This window comes from Mauremys mutica, chromosome 14, assembly GCF_020497125.1.
Source record: "Mauremys mutica isolate MM-2020 ecotype Southern chromosome 14, ASM2049712v1, whole genome shotgun sequence".
Taxonomy (NCBI): Eukaryota; Metazoa; Chordata; order Testudines; family Geoemydidae; genus Mauremys; species Mauremys mutica.
In genome coordinates this window covers 11,962,730-11,968,191 of record NC_059085.1, presented here as the reverse complement: position 1 = coordinate 11,968,191, position 5,462 = coordinate 11,962,730, and the positions used below count along the sequence as shown (strand labels likewise).

At 46.7% G+C, this 5,462-nt stretch overlaps 1 long non-coding RNA gene across 1 annotated transcript; it reads left to right on the top strand.

Moving 5' to 3' along the window:
- The first annotated feature begins 2,917 nt into the window (after positions 1-2,917).
- On the top strand, positions 2,918-5,225 carry LOC123349038. Its single transcript, XR_006573335.1, has 3 exons — positions 2,918-3,062; positions 3,777-3,842; positions 4,857-5,225. It is a non-coding gene; the product is annotated as an uncharacterized LOC123349038 (long non-coding RNA).
- The last annotated feature ends 237 nt before the right edge of the window (positions 5,226-5,462 follow it).

Here is a 5,462-nt window from a genome sequence, read left to right as displayed (position 1 = left end):
TCGCAACCAACCTGGGCTGCCTCTGAGTCAGTGACCTATGGCTTGTCTTCACTGCGGAGTGACTCAAATTATGGCTGTTACCTGTAACTTGAGTCTTGTCCACACACAAACACCCTTAACTTCAGTGTGATGGTGCTTTTTACTTGAGTTGACTGGATGTCAAAGGGTATAAGCCACAGCTTGAGTTAGCACAGCCTGTTACCAGCTAACACGGTCACTTTGTGCTGCTAATACAATCACTTCTGTGTGCATTGGGTGGTGTTTTGCAGTGTGGTTGAACTTACTCGAGTGAGGCTAACTTGAGAGGAGTTATCTCTCAAAACCCTTTGTATGCCGTTACCAAGGTGTTGAGGAATTCTATCCCAACTTGCAACTTTTGTAATGAAACCTGTGGAATAAAACTACCACTGTGAACTGCTTCACAAAACCCACAAGTGACGCTGCTGAAAAGACAAGGGCACTGCACATATCCATAGAAACTTGGTTTCAACAACATTACAATGTCTTGCCTCCTAACTTCCTCAACTCCAGAAGTTCCACTGTCAGAGATTGGGCATTATTTTTTTCCGTTGGTGAGAATGTATTGTGTCAGCAGACGAGAGTGAATGTATAGATGCCGGAGCCTTTTGAGCACAAGGAAGAAAATGGCAAATTCAGCCAGGGGATTTGCAGGAGCTATAAGGTATACTTGACAAGGCATGATAGAGTTCTCTTGCAGTGGATTGAATGAGGCTGTGGGGATGAGAACGATCACTTGGAGTATGCTTCTGCTTTCTCATGGTTTCACCATATTGGCTTAAGAACCGCAATGATTTTTTTTCTGAAAAACATGGTTTAACCCAACATGTCTCCAAAGAAAAACCGCTCTCTAAGCTTAGTAATCAATTGTTTTATGCTGTGCAGTCGCACAACGGAATCACTTAAAAAGGGAGGATTCCCCAGTGGTTCAGCAGCATCTGGATAGGAGATCTAAGATAGAAGCTAGATTTGAGGCATTCATTCTGTTACAAGCAGGGAATGAATGGTGTGTTATACTCCTCCTTTCCTGGAAGTCCAACATCCTACCACTGATTTGGGTGCTAGTTTTTCCAGACTGGTCCAGTACGTTGTGTTGCCTGGATACCATTGTGATGAGGCCATATAGGCAATACCAAAATAAGCCTGGCAAACCATAGCAGACTTCATGTATGTGATGAAAACTTTTTTTTGCTCACCTTTTAGTTTATTTATTTATATGGGGCGGTGGGGGGAGAGAGTCACTGATCCAAGCACTTAATTCACAGTAGCTTGTTTTTTGTTTGTTTGTTTAGTGTTGCTGCTCTACCTGCTGAACTGCCAAATTAATTTACTTTCTGAAATTCTATCCTTTTGTTTCTTTGGCGTATGCTGTCCTGCAGTTACAGAATAAAACATTTCTATGCAGTATTAGAGCACTATTTGGGTTAGAAACTTAACGTAACTCTATTTGGTAGCTGTGAAAATAAGTTGTATTTCAGTCCTCTCTTGATACTCTGTTGTTGTTTTATGCTGAGAGCTGTGCATGACAGAGAAGGATGAAGCCAGCAGGAATTTTAAAGAGTACGTCACATTTTTACTGTAATACCGAAGTATTGATTGTTGACTTACCTGTAGGCTTAATGCAGAACCATTTCCTTACTTACTGTCTGAATAGCCATTATGCTGTTGGCTCAATGCGAGAATGTTGAAATCCTGCATTTTAGAATATAATTTGGCCATCCAAGAGTTCTAATGTGGTTTTGATTTTAAAAAGTGGACATGCCTTGAGTTTCCATGTTTTAGTATTTAACTTCTGCATACTGGTAAGAATCTCTAAAATAAGAGCTTCATGTTGGTCCATGAAAACTAGTTATCAAGTGGTAGAAAGCACGAAACCATTCAGATTGGACTCTTCAAGATGCCCGGTGCTGGTGAGCTTTTTGACAGACATTGGGGGAAGTGTAGGAATGTTGTCTCATTGTTTGCTTGTTCTCCTCCCTCAGTCTGTCTGTATCTATTGTCTTATACTTGGATTACACGCTTTGGGGCAGGGCTGTGTTTTTGTACAGTGTCCAGCACTGCGGGGTCCTGGTTCATGACTGGGGCTCCTACACGCAATAATACAAATAATAATTACTTTGCCGTTATTTTTCTTTTATAGAAAACTCTCTCTCTTTTTTTTATATTGGCCTTTCCTTTTGTTCACAGTTTTAAAAGATCCGCTTGAATTTAAAGGTTAATAGCCTTGCATACAAAACCAGATGTCGATCTCCTCCTCCTAACTCATCTCGGCTGCGATTTCCAGCGCTCATTTCTCATCTGGAATTTAAAACCATTGATTCCTTGCTCAGTCTCTTGAGGGTCTGATCCCTACATATTGTATTAAGCTACCTAAGAGTATTTCTTGTTCTGCATGGTCCATTCAGAAGCTCGGGGAGTCCGGCTGCTTAGACAGTCTTCTGGGTTACAGAACCAAGAATTTCAAGAGCCCCTGCAGCCTGGTGCATGCGGAGCTGTGTGTGTCATTCCTGTGCTGAGTGCACACAGTGCTCTGTGCTCATACAGACACCCTCTGGAAGGAGCCCGGAGCCCCTGCAGCCTGGTGCATGCGGAGCTCTGTGTGTCATTCCTGTGCTGAGTGCACACAGTGCTCTGTGCTCACGCAGACACGCTCTGCAAGGAGCCCAGCGCTCCTATCTCCTCCCCGCATCCAGTGAGCGGCAGGCGGGCTCCATCCCTGCCCGCGTTTCTCCCGGTGCCAATAGGGGCCGCAGGGCTGCGCGCACCTGGCGCTGGCTGCGGGAGGGAGGAGGCCGGCGCGAGCGGAGCGGAGCCCTGCCCCCGTGCAAAGGCGCCTGGCTCAGCAGTGCCCCGGGCCAGGACCGGAGCGGAGCCGTGCGCAATGGGCGGGGGTTTTGCGCCCGCTCCCTCTCCAGTGCCTGTCTATATAAGGGGCTGTGGCCGCCGCCCCTGACACCTTCTCCTTTGGGTCCCCAGCGTCCCTGCAAAGCCGGCGGCTGAAGCCACGCGAGCAATGGAGCGCCCGGCCTGTCCCTGTGCGATCGGTGAGTGACCCCGCTCCGCAGCCCCCTGCCCTGCCCTGCCCTGCTGCAGAGAGATCCCGGGCCGCGCTCGCACCTGCCCGCGCCGGGATCTCACCGCGGGGCGGGACTTGCCTGCAGCGCCCTGTTGTAGGGACTGGGAAGGATTTTCAGCTTAGGGCAGGCGGGCGTTTCCTCTGCCCGGGGCCGGATTCTCCTGGCTAAGCGCGGGGGTTTCTGTTCCGTGGCCTGGCGTTGCCGGTGTGCTCCACCTCTCCCACCACCTTGTTTGTTCTCGAGCCTATAAACTCCCTTGTGAGGTGTCCAGTTACCCTCCCGAGGCCCCCAAGCTGTCAGAAATGTACTAGCAGCTACTGGGTTTTCTCCTTGAACTGGAGAGCAGAGTTGGAAGCAAAAATGTAGCAACCTGCGTTTTAAAAAACGAGTCTTTTATACTGACTTTCAGTGGTAGGGGGCCATTTCTGCCGTCAGTTGCCTATCGGGAATAGACTCTTCCCGGAGACCTGTTGCTAAACTTCCCTTAGACAAAGAAATGAAAATAGCACCTGCTGTCTGAGTTCTCTCGGATGCTGGGGCTGATTGGCAAGTTTCAAAGGCAGTGTGAACGTGTGGATATTTGTAAAGATGGTTAGAGTCCTGAAATGTAACTTTTGAGAACTGTCTGGCTTCTACCCAATGTGTTTTCATGGGATATTTTCCCTTGTTTGTTCATTTTAGGTGGCACCTGCACCTGTGGTAACAACTGCAAATGCACAAACTGTAAATGCACATCGTGCAGGAAAAGTGAGTAGCTCAGCAGATTTCAGGAACCAGTCTAGTGGGTAGCGTTTTATAATCTTTACAGTCCCTGGATATATAAAATGTGCAGTTCTAACTTTGTTTTAACAGAACCATTGCTTGATACAGGGAGCCAAATGAGTCCTTGTCCCCGCCTCCCCCCATGAATTTGGCCCCTTTCAAAAATCTTTTCCAAACTAACATCAAACAAATTCCTTCTTTAATTGTTACAGACCATAGAGCGCTGTCAGCACTACCAGTTTATTCATTCAGCTCTCACTGCAATCTGGGCTGCAGTGTGGTCTCTTCAGCAGCTCCACAAGGGAAACTGACATGAGAGCCATGTCTGCCTCTCTTTGTGGCCACGTCCATGCTCCCTGCAAGTCCTAGTAATTCCTTCCCCTCCTCCACAGTGAAGTGCAGAGAGGGGGGCTGATAAACTGCTCAAAATATTAGTCCACATCGGCTGCCTTGCAAAGACCAAGGTGTGGACATGACAGGCACCCTGCAAAATAGAAGAGGGTTGGAGAGAAGATGCTAAAGCCAAGATATACCCCAGGAGATGGGTGTTTTAAATTGTGCATCTGGAATAGGGAGATGAATAGACTAAACTGGAGATGGTGAGAATAGAATAGAGAGGGGTTGTGGCATACCTGGGAAGAGGAGCAGAAGGCAGAAATAGCAGTGATTCCCCATATTGCTCTACATGGTTTCCCCCAGTGAATGCAACAGTTAAGGGCTCAACTCCGTAGTCCTTGTTTAGATAAAATTCCTATTGAAATCAACAGGAGTTTGGCTTGAATAAGAACTATGGGATTGGGGTCTCCAAGTTAGACTATGGTTAGGTTCTCATTTACCCTCAGAGCAAAACTCCCATAGGGGTTCTGATGTAGCCTTGGCTGTGGATGCTTATTTGGTCTATCTCAGCCTGCCACACGCACCGCTCCAGGGTAGGGTCGCTGTTTGGCTTTGACAAATTCTGACACTGCTTTGTTGGTTTTTGTTTTTATTCCTTGTCAGGCTGTTGTTCCTGTTGCCCACCTGGATGCGCCAAGTGTGCCCAAGGCTGTATCTGCAAAGGACAACCTTCCACCAAATGCAGCTGCTGCAAATAATGTCAAGTATCGGAGGGGGAGCCGTGTTAGTCTGGTTCTGTAAAAGCAGCAAAGAATCCTGTGGCACCTTATAGACTAACAGATGTTTTGCAGCATGAGCTTTCGTGGGTGAATAATGTATGCAACTTCCCTTCCTGACAATGATCTGTATATTTGGTGACGTGAAAATAACCTTATTGTGCATTTTGTATATTTGTCCAAATACAGTCAGTGTTTGTGATGTGAGCATAGCTACTTAAACCAATAAAATTGCATGTATATACGTATCTTAAAATCTCTTCTGGTCACTTTATTCTTGGACAGCACATGTCTCTTATCTGTTGCACTCCTCCCCACCTTGCACACAACAAGTCCCCTGCAAAACAGCATACAAGATGCAAATAGCTTGTACATAAAGCTCAATGTCCTGTATTTCCCAGCGTTTTCAAAACAAATTACTGCTCCTCTCCCTAGTAGTGAGACACTTTCAATTTCTGTTAGGTATTAAAACCTACCATTCCAGATGGGGGTA